Source organism: Lygodium microphyllum, chromosome 24, assembly GCF_053477565.2.
Source record: "Lygodium microphyllum isolate KBCC chromosome 24, Lygodium_microphyllum_v1.1.10, whole genome shotgun sequence".
Taxonomy (NCBI): Eukaryota; Viridiplantae; Streptophyta; class Polypodiopsida; order Schizaeales; family Lygodiaceae; genus Lygodium; species Lygodium microphyllum.
Window position 1 is genome coordinate 49835593 of NC_141158.1, and position 16491 is coordinate 49852083.

The window sequence follows — 16491 nt, forward strand, 5'->3', positions numbered from 1 at the left end:
CTTCGTTTGTACATAAAATAGAAATTGGTTTCCTTCATTACAATTCTCGCATAAAATACTAATTAACACAGGCAATAAGAACACATATGTCATTTGGCTCGATGATTGCTTTTACTATAATCTCACATAGTTGAAGAGCTCCTTGGATAAAATCATGTTGCGCATAATCTACATTCTTCACATCTCTTCAAAGGTTGACATCCAAACACTTGCATAGATAGGATTGCATCCAATATCTAGATACCTTGAGAGCAAGGGTCTAACATGTTTCTAAGACTCATGAAAGGCTTTGTCTACCGAGCTGCTGGTCCATGATTAATACTATTGACAACAAGTAGCTGCTTTTACTCCTTTGAAGTCCATCAGCTTCACAAGTATCGAGGGTTCATAACAAGATTGGGTTTATGATCCTCATGACCTGCAATAGAGACTAGCATCTCTTGCCCCCTTTACAAGTAATTGTTGTAGCACTCATCATAATCAATACTCATAAGCTTCATGCACATAAATAGCAACACCCCAGGGATGGCGCCTTCATTCAAATCACGTGCAGCTACCACCTGCTTTGAGAAAAAGGAAACACCATAAGTCAGTGCTGTGTAGAGCAACCTCACGTCCAAGGTGACTCAGAAGTCCATGCAGTAGATCTTCCCAGTTTTGTCACTGCCTCTCCCCTTGAATCTGAGATGATGGTCAGCAGAGCAGTCACCTTATACAAACTGTAGATGTCTCTCTCCAGGTCTGATAATAATGGTGCAGGTCTCTTGGAATGCGCTCATTTGCTCATGTATTTGGTGATCTCTTCAGACTTCTAGTCAGTGCTATAATTCCAGTCGCGGCCATCTTCAAGAAAACATATAGCCGATTGTTGTTCTTTTGGCAAATGTACTCATGTGTAGCGTCGGGTTCGTTGATGAAGACCACACCTAAAGGATTATATCTCACAGGAGTATCGATACCCGCTTCCTCAACTACAGCATATCTTCGAGAATGACGCTCTTGCACACGTTGAGATCCCGCCGCGGCTGCGCCCTCTTTAATTATCTAGCTCCCACCACACACAATTGGTGCTACTCTCCTCAGTGCGACTCAGTATTTTTTGTGCTACAAAATTCGGATCATGGCCTTCTTCTTGCTGTCCTCAGTCCCTCTTTACCATAAGCTTCCCTAGATCACACTCCTTACAGTAGTAGTTTCCCTTCTTTCTTTCACAGAGGTTGCTGGATCAGTCCTTTACGCTACTTGGAGGGTCACAGAGTTCCTTGCTGACTGGAAGAAAAAACCTTCCCTATGCACATCAGCTCTGTATACTCCATAGTTACCCATGCTTTTCTTGCCATGCCCTTCATCATAGATGCCTTCCTCCATTGCATGAGGCAAGCTCATGAAGTTCATCCTCTTTTCGTCACTGCTTGTCATAAGCTTCCTAAAAGGCACATGCTTTTGCAAAAAGTATGCTTATAAGCGTTGTAGCATTCAAACATGTGAAGCTATCTTACACACATAAGCCATCATAATATCTTTATCTTCCTCATCATCCTTAGATGAAACCTTCTCCTTCTTATAATCCCAATTCACATGTTACATTCTATGGATGTAAGAAGGAGGAAATCGAGCATGCTTGCTCTATCTCTTCCCTTCGATGGATCTCACATTTAAAGATCATATCTCTTTGCCAACCCCTTAGTGTTTGGAAGCCTAGATCCGTAGCATCTCCAATGTGCTTAAGAAAGACTCTATTGAGAAAAGACTCTATGTGTTTGGAAGCCTAGATCCGTAGCATCTCAACCCCTTAGTCTTTCTTAAATGCAACCTTATAAGTTGACAATTGACTAAAGATAGTATCAACTCTTTTAAATGATTGAACATCCTCCATGCAAAGGTCAAGAGTTTCTTTCACCAATAAATTGTAATGTTGTACTTTATCCTCAAAAAATGGCACCAAGTCCCATTTGATTTACATCTAACACAACCATTTCCTTATCCATGGCTTTCTTCCAATGCACATGACCAACTACTTTCTCAAAACAAGTAGAATCACTTCATTTCACACTATTTTCTATATGCTCATAATGGTGAGTAACATAAGCATAATATGTCAACCTCTACATTGATGTCTCACTTTAATTGAACCTCTCACTTTAATTGAACCTCCCACTTTGGAAGCACTCTACTATGCAATTATATTAGCTTTGGTTCTCCTCACACCAAATAGATCATGGGACACTCCCAATATGAGTAATAGGATGTGTTGTACTGTCACTAAATTGATTGCTTATTATGCATTCTCTATTTAATAAATTCATGTCAACAAATTAATGACTCACTTTTCTTTAAGTGTTGATGATGATCTAGCATGGCCATCAGACGAGTTAGAGACCAATATTCCTAGTGCATCACTTAATGGGGTGATCAGAGCACTGTGATGGGGATATCTGGTACAGGCAATATAAGTTATGAAGGGGGAAATAAGTGTCTAGCAAGTGTAAGAGTGTACACAAGAACCAAGGAGTTACACATAAATGAAGATGGATTGAGTTCTAAGAAGAGGAAGTGCATTAGCATTGTGTATATGTATTTATGTATGCATCCAGGGACATCTGGGAATGTTTACTTGTGTGTAATGAGCATTGCATTCATTTGGGGTCATCCTCTCCCCTACAAGTCAAGGTTTAAGGTCTTTTCTTTCATTAAGAAAGACGAGAGAGGAAATTCTCTCACTAAGAAAGACGAGAGACGTGATCCTCTAGACGTGAGGAGAGAAGTGATTTTCTCTTTCTAAGGTCTAAAATGACACAATCTTTTGTATGGAATTCGATCTTAAGGTTGAGGCCCAATGCAATCTAATCAACTATCCTTATCTATGACTCAAGGTGGTTGCATGGACCACAAGTTAAGAGTACAGTTTAAAAAGTTGTTTTTTGGAAATTCCATTTTTCAAATATATTGCAATTAAAAAATGATATCTAAAAATGGCTTGCGTGCATTATCGGAAACAGCGAGATCTACAACTTTGGTGTTGGACATTTTTTCATGCAAACAACGCACAAAGAGATATCTCGAAATTAGTGCTGCAGAGTGGAACAACCATATCTTGAATGAAGATCAACTCAACTCTCTCTCCAAGAAGAGAAGCTCTTGAAATCCTATAAAAGAGGAGGCTATCCTTGGGTGTAGGGAAGAGGTGAAGGAAGTATCACTTTGCATGTATCCAAGAGGAGAAGAGAAGGTGCAAGTGCTACGGAAGCCGTGCTAAAATCAAGTGCTGCGGAAGCTCTACTTAAATCAAGTGCCAAGAGGAGAGCCCTACACATATTGTGTAGGAGAGAAGGAGACTCAAGAAGGATCAAAAGGTGCCAACTTCCAAGTTGTGCAAGTGTTAGCCGGTTGTATACTGTGGAAGGAACCGTAATCTTGTTTCCAAGATCTACAATTAAGAATTGGCTTATGTGTAACAGAGGATCTTGCTCCTTGTCAATAATATAACTCCACAAGGAGGGGGGGTTGTTCCATCTTCTAGTCCCTAGTGTGTTGCCAATTTCTCTACCTCTCTCTCTACATATTTCTTTTCTCTTATCTATTCTCCCTCTGTGCCAACATAATATTCTCCATATATATTTTAAGTATATAAGAAAGTCGAGCGTGAATCTCGGATTCTATAATAGTGGTCTTAGAGCAGGTCTCTTTGCTTTTCTCAAAGTAAAGGCGATCCTTGCAAGAAGAAGGTAAACATGGCAACTGATGAAGCATCTACAAGTGAGCAATTACAAGCTCAATTGAGAGAGTATCGTGGCTTGTAGTATGTCAATTGATTGACAGCTTAAGGGCAAGGGAAGAAGCTACTTATGAAGGACCGAATCCTCCAAAAGATGGTGATACTAGAGGAAACACCATTGCACCATTTGATGGTGAAGATGCAAAGCATCCAACTGCTGAGAAACTTCCTAGAAGGAAGAAGGATTCTCGGGTCAAGAAGAGTAAAAAGACCTCACCTCGAGTGAGGCGGACAAGGAGGGAGTCATCTCTCTCAACAACCAACTACTCCCTTGATTACTCAAGTTTCTCCTCCTCCTCCTCCTCCTCTTCTAGTTTCTACTCTCTTGGTTCTAAGTCTTATGCAATCTGCAAAGAGACAAAGAGAGACCATAAGAGGAGCAAGCTTAAGAAGACTAAGACTTTCAAGTCTAGGGATAAGGACATAAAGTTTGACTCTTACTTCGGTAAGAGAGATCCTGCTTAGGCATTAGCCTTTGTCAGGAAATTTGAAGTTGCTTTTTCTTATGGTAATTTCTCATAAAAGTCCAAGCTAAGGCATGTAGGCATACACTTGAAAGACACTGCTAGCAATTGGTGGTTGACTCTCATTTTGCAGGGAAGGAAGCCTATGACTTGGGAAAATTTCAAGAATAAGTTTTATGCTCAATTCTTGCCTCCTTGTGGGAGCTTTCGCTCAACCGCCAAGACCCACGAACCGCTTATTGTTTCAAGAGTTCAAAGCGTGCTCTAATGGCTATCTCTCACCTAGCCGATCCGCCGTTGCGATCCTACGAGTGTAGTGAGCTTACCTTGATGCTTGATCGAGTACCCTCCTCTCTCTTCCACTCCGGTAGCTCCATGATTCTTGATGCTAGCTCAAGCATCCTCAAGCCTCCTCCATCTCCAAGCTCCATCCTCCATAGCCGTGCGCGCAAGAGAAGAGAAGAGAAGATAAGATAAGAAGAGAAAAGGAAATGGTGAAGAGCTTCACCCTCTTGATCTCTCACTCCCACACACACTCACTCCCTCACACTCTAATGCTCCCTCTCTCAAGAGCACACATAAGCAAGAAGAAGAGAAGAAGAGAGGAAGAAGAAGACTCTTTTTTCCACACACCAAAGAATGAGCTTCTCATTCACTTTTCAACTTTATATACAAAACCCTAAATCCCTTTTGGGTGGTCATCCCCTTTTTCCCTTTTTTACATGGCCGGCCATAGCCTAGGTCCTTTTTCCCATTCCCCACCACTCTAATTTCATCCTGTTCCCAACTAATGTATAAAATTTGCACAGGAGCGAGCCTGGCGCTCTTTTACAAGGATTCGGGAGCGCTTTCATATTTAATGGTGCGCCTTTTACCCTTTTGTTGCCTCGGGTTGACACTGAGAATTCCTGAGGGTTGTGCCCGAACATTTAAATTTTTCAAGATCTGGTTACCGGTCAAAGCGCCTTTTTCTACTTTTGTCCTGCTCCTTTTTGCTATTTCCTTTTTTTTGTTTTCTGCTCCTCTGTGCTACGGGAAACACGGTAACATTACCCCCCTCCTAGCCAAGTGCCAGTCCCATGGCACTGTGATGGGAAGTAGTGGCTAGTTAGGTGTACTGCGAGACAGAACTGCTGGGTGAATGACACCGCTTCCAAGGTGGTTGTGTGAATGAGAGTTGATGGAGTTTGGTGACGATGACCAGGAGAGATTCCGGCGTGCTTTAGACTCCATGAAGATGCTCGGCATCTTTTGCACAGTTGTGAGGTCCCTTATGTAGCCGGTCGTCCCTTGAGCATTAGAAACGCTTGAAGCAATAAGCAATCCCTTAGGAGGATGGTATTGAAGGGATTTATTCTAGAGAAGCCCCCCCCGAACTTTGTCTTGACAAAGATATGGTTTTTCTTCGCATTCAAAATCTGTGTCTTTGATTTGAAGGTCTTTGTCTTTGAGTTGAAGGTCTTTAGTCTTTGAGTTGAAGGTTTTCAGTCTTTGAGTTGAAGGTCTTCAGTACTGCGTTGAAGATCTTTAACTCTGCATTGAAATTCTTCAGGATTGTGGAATCAATAAGCAATCCGTAGATCTTGAGGCGTTGGGTATGCATCTTTGGAAGATGAGGTTCCAAGATCTATGCCAATGGCAGATCTATCTTGACTTGGTTCAATCATGGTAGCCATCAGCAGGCACATGGCTAGACACCGGCACATGGAAAAAAGTTTTGGTCATTAAAGGATGCCGTGGGTGATCCTCTTCAGCAGAGTAGCCATTTATTGAAACTTGAACATAACCTGCAAGAAAATTTGTGCACTCTGTAAGGGGTTTGCCTGCCGCTCCGTGTAGTGTGTGGTGGCCGTGGCAGTGGAATTGGGAGATGGGTCTAACCTTGGGCAAACCCTTGGTAAAGTCCCACACTTGAGGACCTAGTTCGTGTGTTGTTGGAGGTGCGGTGCAAGTCTTAGGGTGACAGGTCTGAAAGTCCTGCCCTTGATGTGCCCTAAGTGTGAAGTGGGGAGGGGGCTAGGGAAGACCCTAGGTGTAGTGACAGTGGTGCACCTTTTTTTTTTTAATAATCAGGCCTAATTGTCTTCATCGGAATGAGGAGGGAAATGGGGTCAGATAGATTTGCTCAAAAACTGGCGACTCTGCATGTAATATTTCAGATTTATGCGGACATGAAGAGAAGTAGTGGAGAGGAAAGGGTGACTACACCTAGTGAATTGCCTGTAGTTCATATCTTCTAGGAGGGCTAGGCAAAAAGAGGGAAGGAGACTAGCCCTCATCATAAGACGAGCCATGGTGCAGTTGTCTATAGCATTAGGGTCAAAGAATAGGGGAGGTAGGCCGCGCTCTTGTGGAGTTGGGTCCTGCTTAAGGAGTAGCATAAGTAACCTAAGATAATTACAAGTTGTTACAAAAGCGGGGTCAGGACATGAGGAGAAATCCGCAAGAAAGCGCGTCATAGACTCATCTAGGCTTTCGGCGGTAAAGAGAAAGACATGCTCAAAGGATATTACAGTGGAGTTATAAATAATAGGGAAGTCGTACCGCGTGTGGAGGGTGGCATCAAAATCCACCCCTACCCTTCGAGGGTACGCCATGTAGGTAGGGTTGTTCCGCTCGAATGGCAGGGTGTTACAAAACGCTATCCAGGAGAGCATGCTGATGTCGCATACTCGCCTCCTCCACAAGGGTTGGCTTTTGTAGCCCTCTACAGTGTGTGGGACTTCAAAAATTGTATTTTGCCAGTAGTCGGCCGCTTCTGTGCCCCAAGAGGTTGGGGTCTTTTCTCGCTCTTCTAGCCATCTTTGCCCCAACCGGCCACCGACTGTGATTACCTCGTCCATCACCTTGAGCGGCAGGACCCTCCGCAAACTGTTGGGTAGAAGGAAACTAAAGGTGAATGGATCCTTTCCTTCATGTGGGAAAAAAGTGAAGGCTCTCCCATGTCTTCACAATATCTCCTCAAAACATTTCACCTCTATTGAAAGTAAAAAATCTTCAGTCCCAATCTTCATCTCTTTCAATGTCTTGGCTAAAAACCTATGTCCAATACCTACAAGATCTTGTAAAGGAGGCTACATAGCTGCTCTCTTAAGCATCTCATCACTATCTAAAGATAGCGGTCTTGTAGCTAGTCTAACCTTCTTGGTCACTTATCTTATATTTTTTATGTACTCTGGCTTCTTTGCTACAACCTGCAAATTTTAGTCTCCTTACTGTAAATACCCTAGTAAACACAAATTTTGTTGTGTATAAACAACACCCAAATCTTTTGACTGACAAAAATTAGTCATATATTTTTTGGACTATATATGAACAACCCAACATTGAGGCTCACAGCTTACTTCAGTTGTAAATCTTGTTTGTTGCTATAAATCAACACCATGTAAATCTTTTTGTTTAAACATTTTAGTAAAGAACACTTTTTGTAGAGAATTCTTAGCACCCAAATTTTCTTGCAACATGAAATAAAAAATTTACAATACATCACCAGAGAATGGACCAGTAAGACATATGCAAGCTCTTGATTTTCAGTTTTTAGCAATGTTGAAAGATCCTCCACAGTATCCAAACATGACAGCCCATCATAGAGAGCATCTACCCTGTCGTCATCCTGTAAAAGTCATGCAAGCTTCATTTCTTTTTCTTTTCTCTTCAAGTACTTCTTGGCAACTCTAGGCATGTCCATAGTATGCCGAAAACACAAAGTACTTTCAGTAGACAGACCATAAACTCCTGAGGAAAAACTGTCGTTGCTAGGAGGCAAGAGCTTTCTTTATCTCGTACCACTATCGTCTCGCAAGATAATGGTATCTAAAAAAAATACGGCTCTCCTGCTAGAAGAGGGGAATCCCTCAAAGAATCCTTATTCCGCTAATGGTTGACACAAACTGTCATGAATTGGACAGCCCTCTTTCCATCCTTGCTTCAGATCCATGCATAGGCAGACCCATCGTTAAGAAGCTTAGTCTCCATCAAAGACTGAGCAATGATTGGATGCCCCAAAAAAATAGGATAGGAACAAGAGTTCTACACAAAGAAATGATAAGTCTCATCCACTTCTCTAATAGAATTCTTCAAGTTCATACAAGCAGTATACAAATGTCATGCACTATTGTTGGCTGCATCCATGCACCATCCATGATCCACATCAACTGGTCATCTACCAATATCATACAATCCATGCACTATGACATTAATCTTAGAGCCATGATCCAAAAGAGGAACACAATGGGTCTCCACCTCGCCAACCTTGACTACCTGTAGTCGCACAAGCCCAGTGACTGCGAGAAAAATGGCTACGAGGTACCAATCTAGGTGCAACATCACTCTATGCATACTATATGAGTTGAAGTAAAGGTTGAAGAGTCTTCTCAGACTGCATACATAAAGCTCCATTTGTATACTCCTTAGTAATCTCCTCATCAGAATCAATCTCCTCAATCTATAAGCCATAGATAATAGCCTTAGCAACTACTAAAGCCTCTCAATGGATCATATCCCATGTCGGTTCTTCAATAATATGTTGTTTTCTTTCAATGATGTTGATGGTAACATTATGAAATTCTCTTTTTGGAATTCCCAAAACTTCTTCAAGAGTGAATTCAATTTTGCAATTAAAAATCCAATCCTCAAGCTCCTTCTTCAAGTCTGTAGTCATCTCAATGTTGGAAAGTAGCTTGAATCTAGATTGCTTTTTCAGCTTCCGATTCTTTGTCTTGGGGGATTTATGATCTTCTTGTACTTTTGGCTTCTGAACATTAGCCTTACTCTACTCTAGTCTTGAAGAAGAAGACTAAGAAACTAGATCACACCTCCTAGTCACCATCTTCAAACCTTCAGGCTAATCATCATCTCGTTTCTGCTTCTTCTCAACAAGCACTTCGAATCCTTGAGATTTTGCCATATCATAGATGAAAAAGACATCAAGTTGTTGGGAGAGTAAAACTGTTTTCTTGTTCTCAGTGCCAAGCTTGCTCTCAACACCCTAAAAAGAGAGTAAAACTATAATGGTATTCTCTAAGCTATCTTGCCCTTGGTGCAAGGCTTGAAGGCAGGGCCAAGTTTTGTATTCAAAGAGGTCTCCAAGATAGAGTTGGAACCTCCCAAAGAGATAAAATTTAGAGCTTGAACTATCTTGCTCCCAAGGAGATATCCAACATAGAGTACATTTGGAGTTGGTACTATATTGCCCTTAGGCCTTGATGAGAGAGTAGAGCTATATTGGTATTTTGTAAACTATCATGCCCTCAGTGCAAGGCTTGAGCATAGGGCCAAGCTATTCATCCAAATAGGTTTGCATGCATTTAGTTTAGTTTTTAAGATTCCTCAATCTCTATGCTAAAACTTGAACCATAGCAAGAACTTGTGGAAGAGGGAAAACAAAAAATATTGAAATTCAAACCTTGGTGAGAACCTATGTAAGAGGGAAAACCAAAAGGCTAATCCTAGCAAAACAAGAAAATGCTATCCTAGAGTTGTACCTCATGCTAAGGAGGAAAATTTGAAGTTCAAAATCTCAAACTTTAAGGATAATTGAATTTCTAAGCTAGGAAATCAACATCTTAAAATTTAATGGTCAAAGATCAGGGTCATGTAACGGGCCAACTTGATCCCAAACTTTCTTTGAGTCTTTTCTTGGCCATGTGGTGAAGCTCACTCCAAAGACAAACCTAATCCCAATATTTCTTTCAGTCGCAAGATAAAGTTGGGACAAGTTTGTTGCACTTAGGACCATGCTTGAATGCATGGGCAAGTTCTACAACCAAAGAGATCTCCAAGGAAGTAATTTGAGATCTTTTTGATTGTAGATATTTTTCTTTAAGCCTTGATGAGAGAGTATAACTATGAGAGAGTAGAAATATATTGGTATTATCTAAGAAATCATTGACCTTGGTGGTAAGCATGAGAGTAGGGCCAAGTTCTCTCTCCAGCACAATCCATACTAACACCTTGAGATGGGTGTGAACTATCTTGCACCTAGTGCTAGGCTTGAGTGCAAAGCCACCAAGCCAAGTTCTCAGCCATAGAGGTCTCCAAGATAAACTAGGAACTATCTTTCCCTTAGGGTCCTAATGAGAGAGTGAAGTATTTTGGTATTCTCACTACCAATATTGCTCTCAAGGCCTTAACAAGAGAGCAGAACTATATTGGTATTCCATAAACTATCTTTCCCTTTGTGCAAGGCTCGAGTGCAAGCCCATGTTGTGCTTTCAACGAGCTCTTCCAGATAGAGTTTGACACTACTAGCCATTGGGGGGCTATGCAAGGGGGTTAAAATATACAAGTGTCACTTATATGATGATGGGTGTGTCGCCTAGGAGACTTTGTCGTTGTATAAGTGACATATTAAACAAAAAAAAACTTGCCATCGCATAAGCAACAATGAACGTCGCTTACATGACGGCGTCGCTTAAGCGATTTTTGAAAATGATGCAAAGAGCAACATTTACACACTGCTTTGTGTCACTTAAGCGACAGTATTTTTCATCTCCCCAACTGAGGGAGATCATTATCTTGTTTTTATAAGAGTGCAAGAGGGAGACATGTCATCGATAGAGCAACCAACTGTGCATGAGATGATAGAGATAGAGAGAGAAAGAAGAAGCCACAGCGAGAGAGTGACAAATTGCTACTTCACCGAGAGAGGGAGCCATAGAAAGACTCATTGAGGCTTGGTGGTCGCTTGCATTAGGTAAGGAGAGAGAGAGAGAGAGAGAGAGAGAGAGAGAGAGAGAGAGAGAGAGAGAGAGAGAGAGAGAGAGAGAGAGCACGTAAGAAGAGAGAGGGAGAGAGCACATAAGAAGAGAGAGGGAGAGAGCTCCCCTCCTTTGGCTAGCTGCTTAGTAAGTCTTGCATATTTAGTCAATGTTTCTCATTAGATAGATTGAGGTTTCCTCTAACAATGTATCTCTAGTCTGACATATAGTTGTTTTAACTATATAGATACCATGAGTGACCACACCCGTAAAGTGAAGTTGGCGATCATCAAGAATTTGCTACGAGGCAGTGGACTTTTTTGAGATACATTGTTAGAGGCTATTGCAGATTATGTGAAGATGGATGATGCCATTTAAGATCGTGCCATTGAGATTCTTGGGAGATTCAGTATGCTTGTACGTCCCGGAGAGGGTACATCCTCCTAGCCACATGGAGGAGTGGAGACTTCTTCTCATGCACACACTACACTGCATCGGTAAGCTTCTCGATTAATACAATAGTAATGTCATCCTTTTTTTACATTTAGAATTTTGAATATATATATCCATTTGATGTCTTTTTTTGCTTAGGACTCCTACCCTAGGTACATCACATCACAAGAGTCGGTGGCTTACTCCTAATGTACCTCCTCCCACTCAAGTGACACCTGATTCATATGCTAGTGGCTGTCAATCCCGTAGGCATATCTTTTATGGTGATTATGGGTTAGCTATCAATTATCTTTTAAGAACTCACATCTCAATGTATCATATGTTTATATTGTATCTAGGCATCAACGGCGGCAAAGTAGCACACCACTAGCCCGATCAATTGGCGAGACACCATTAGTGCCCCCACCAATAGTGATGTGCGCGTGCACTAGCACTTTGGGTGTCACATGAAACATCATGCCTAACAAGGGTATCCTTCATGTCAGAATCAGCATCGCCTTCAGACATTACATGAGAGACCTCTACATGTCTTATCTACAATGAGTTCATGTACCATGGGAGTAAGTATTATTTAACATAAAGAATATGGATTACAATTTTTAATATGAATTAGTAATTAACTTTATTTTTCAATGCAGGGATTAGCTTGAGGATGACAAGAAATATGTCATCAACACACTGGAGACACAGTTTGGGACAAGATGAAGTTGAAAGTGGTTGCTCAAGTAAATGTGCAAACTCATGAGTCATCAATGCAACCATGCATGGTAAGTAGAGAGAGAGAGAGAGAGAGAGAGAGAGAAATGAAACAAAATGAAATGCTATATTTACGTCTTCAAAAGGCCAAAATGACCTATGAGGCCAAAAAGTTATGACTAGAGAGCTCTATTACCAATGTCAAGTAGAGCATCAATATTGATGGTTTCCTACAGAACAAGCATGAGATCATACATGTCTATGGTCTCTCAATATGTGTCCATGAGGTAGCTGACAAGCATGGGGACCATACTGTTGCTGCATACAACAAAGCTAGGGTGACCATACATCGAAGCTGGGGTGACCATAGTGTCATAGAGAGAGAGAGAGAGAGAAAGAGAGATAGAAGGATTGGAGCAGCAAATGGGCAGCATGTGTGGGGGGGGGGGGGGGTTACTGTAGGTACTCACTGAGGGTGTTGCTGAAACTGTTGCGAGGAAATGATAGAAGATTGTTGGCTTTGATGGTCTATTGTGCTAGGCCAAGTCTATTGAGGAAACAATGCTTGATTGCGGGTACTAAAGGTTGAGATGCTGATATTGGGGTTGAAATGTGAGATAAAAGCCTTAGTAGAGGGGAATTGAACCCTATTATGAACTTTCTTTCAGTGAACTTGAAGGTAAGATTAACTTGTACACAGCTAGAGAAAGAAAAATGAGTCTAAAGGGAATTGAACCTCAACAATAGCCATATAAGGCTATCACCACAAGACTCCCCACCACCCACCCTTGTTAGTAAGTTTTCAAAATAATAAAAATCATGACTTCACAATGAATTATTTTGAGATTAAATCTTACCGAACATCGAACATAGGTTGGATCCATGAGTTGACACATAAGACTAATAGTTCTCATCCTCATCTCTGAGATTAACCATCAATAAAATTTCATCTTCATTATCCTTGTTGACTTCTTGGAACTCCTATGTCGTTAAATTTGTGTTGACGTTCATTTCCTCTATAGGCTCAACATCCATTATTTCTTCCTCTTCGGTGTTTGTAGTGTCAGAGTCTAGATCGTTGTCGTTCTCATCATCTGCAATGTCATCATGATCAAAAAGAAGATTTCTACACCTCTCTGACGTTGATGTGTCTAGGCTCGAGGATGTAATCAATTCATCCTGATCCACTTTCTTAGGGTCAATGCTACCAAACAAAGTGTCAACCTCTAGGTTGGACATGCTCAACTTACCACCATGGATGAGCATATGTATTCTTGTAAAAGAACACTTGTTCAACATGAGTTGGCAGAATGTAAGGCTCCTTTGTTGCACACAATAACTTCAAGGAGTTGACAGACGGTTCTCTTTTCATTGTGGCATCATTGCCTTTATACTCTGCATGAAACCAATCCACCGTCAAAATCACCTGTCAAAATACACCTGTCAAAACTTTAGAATTATGTATATCTTCAAGAAATCTACATGGCATTGTTGCATGAAGAGAGATTTCATTTACCTACTTGAAGATACGATACGATATGATACTTCATAAATGCCGACTATGGTTCCCACATAACCAAGTTCACTGTCGACAAGATTTATGTACCTTGAACTTGCACATGATAATTTCTTGAAAGAGGCAACAATGCAAGAACCTTGAGTTAGACATAAGTCGTCAATAGATTTTATCCAAAATGTTGTCCATAAGGCCACATGTTGGTATACATTCGATCCTAGACCAATAAATAAATTGTTTTTAAAAAAATGAAATTCGATTGTTTAGTTTAGAGTTTTCAAAACCCAACAAGTTACCTTTCATTCACACTTGATCATAAACTCCCTTTGTTCCGTTGAGATTGGCTCATGATCACTAACCACCCTCGTTGCATACAGGTGTATAACCAATCTTGCATGTTCCTCCTTGTACTCATCAACAAATTGTTGCATGCATTCACTATTATAGACAATGAAAATAGAAATATCCCATTTATCTTGGACCTTAAGTCAAAAAGGTACTCCCTTACCAAACAATACCTCATCTAACATGGTAGAAGATGACTCCTTTGTCCATACGTGTGGAGCTTGAGAATTGATTTTCTCAATGTATTCACAAATGTAATACATGCATTCTTCAATCATCCATCCCTCCGCCATAGAACCCTTTGGTCCTTCTTTTTTATGTACATAACCTTTCAATACTCCCATAAATCTCTCAGCTCAAAACATCCTCGAATGCTCACAACACCAGCAACCTCTTTCTCATCCACTAGATGGATTAGAAGATGAACCTGGATATCAAAAAAGGAGGTTGGAAGTTCCTTTTCCATTAAACAAAGAAGCTCTATACATTTACGCTTCTTTTGTGGAATTTACCATTTGGCAATCTCTTTAGATGTAATCCATCTATCAATAAAAGAAATAAGATATTAGAGATTTTTTTGAATTAAGAAGATATCAAATAAAATTTTATACTAAAAATTAATGAGTGATAAATACCTTGCAAGAAATCCAAGGTGATATATAACATCTAGAACTCCTCTTGTAGTATATCCATCAATAACAAGGGGTAGAACATGTTGCATACATGATTAATCCGATCAACAAAACATGCAAGAAAATAAATACTTACAAAGATCTAGATAGATTTACCTTCACAAAATTGTGCCAGTCATGTGTTTTTAAACCAAACAAGCTCTTGTAATCTAGAGTGAAGATGTCTCGACAAGATGCTCCATATCTTGTAGGCATACAAATCGACTAAATCTTCACATTGATAGTCTCCAACTCTTCTATCATGAGCACCCATGGGGCAGGCTCATAGGTTGTCTTACATGGAGTTTCATCATAAAGTGGCCATAGATTGGGCTTTGAGTTTTGATCCTTTAAGTCATTTCATGCTACCGCTATGTCTTTCAAGCCAATGAGGTGTTTCCATAACGAATGACCAACGTTCTTGAATATATGCATAGGATCAAGAAGATGGCATATCTTCAAATCTTTCCAATATTCCAAAGTAGACCATATCTAAGGACTTTGAGCTAGAGCACGTTTTCCTCTCGCTTGCTTCTTCACAACATCATCATCATTGCCACTTATGATCTTCGAATCCAGATCGATAGTGGATCCAACAATCCACTTTAGATACCAATCCTTTAGTGTCATTGGTATTGGACATCTCCCTTCTTCTACCTTTCCATTAAAATGTATGGCTTACCTTGTGTCTCATAGATAATGATCTTCAGATAAAAATTGTCTATGTCGAAGATATATATTTTTGTTGAGTTTTTTACTACAAGTCAATCTCAACAAATCACCACAAATTGGACAAGCTTTATAACCCTTGGTACATATCCCTGCATGGAAAACATAACAAAGGTTATTGGCGCAATGAACATCGTACAAACATATGAGACAATATATATATTTAAACCATTTACCTAAGCAAAAACCATATCCTAGAAAGTTGTAGATAGTCCATGCTAAAATCCCATGAACAATGAAATGTCTTTGATTGATGCTTTTGGACATATCCATGACATCAATCCCTCTCCACAAATCTTGAAGATCATTGATGAGAGGGGCCAAATAAACATTCGGGTCTTTAACTTGTCATTTTCCTAAAATTAAGAGTGAGAGAATTAAATGCTCTTTCTTAATGTTGAGATATGGGGTTAGATTATAGTTAATAACTACCACTGGCCATGTAGACCATTTACTTGATTTAATTGAAAATGGATTCACACCATCTAACGCTACAACCATATTTAGATTGTGTGGTTCTTTTGCAAAATCTAGGCATCGCAAAATCAATATGCTCAAATGCAAGACATCTATCTAACAGAATTCACATTCCTCCATCTTGCTCTTCTGCTTCGCTTCCCATGTCATAAGCTTAGCTAATTCAGGACTTTGGAACATATATTTTATATGCGGAGCTAGGGGAAAATGTCTCAATACCTTTCTAGGGAACTTACCATTCTCCTCTTTATATAACAAGGCGTTTGACATTTTGGACACGTCACACTATCCTTGTACAGACCTCTTTATAAAATACAATCATTGGGACATGCATGTATAGAAGAAAAGTCAAGTCCAAGACTACTTATCATCTCCTTGACCTCATCATATGATGCAAGAAGGGAATTGCTTGTCGGTAAGAACTTCTGAGAGAGTAGCTTTCAAGTTCATTAAAAATATGATCAATAAGAAGAAAACATGTTTAGAATGTAACAAAAAAATATGTTAGATTGCTACATACTTCAAAAGTGTTGAAATGGATAGATTACTCCATCCAAAATGGTTTTGAAGATTAAGAATAAGTGAGCTTGCACTTAGTCTTGTCACTTGGCTTCCTACATAGATATGCTTTAGATCTTCTACTCGAAGCTACTTCTCGTTGTTAGGA

General features: G+C 40.2%; 2 pseudogenes; both read right to left on the reverse strand.

Moving 5' to 3' along the window:
- Positions 1-12986: 12986 nt before the first annotated feature.
- LOC148015071 (uncharacterized) lies at positions 12987-13458 on the reverse strand (annotated as a pseudogene).
- Positions 13459-14278: 820 nt separating this feature from the next.
- On the reverse strand, positions 14279-16094 carry LOC148015072 (uncharacterized; annotated as a pseudogene).
- Between the last annotated feature and the right edge of the window lie 397 nt (positions 16095-16491).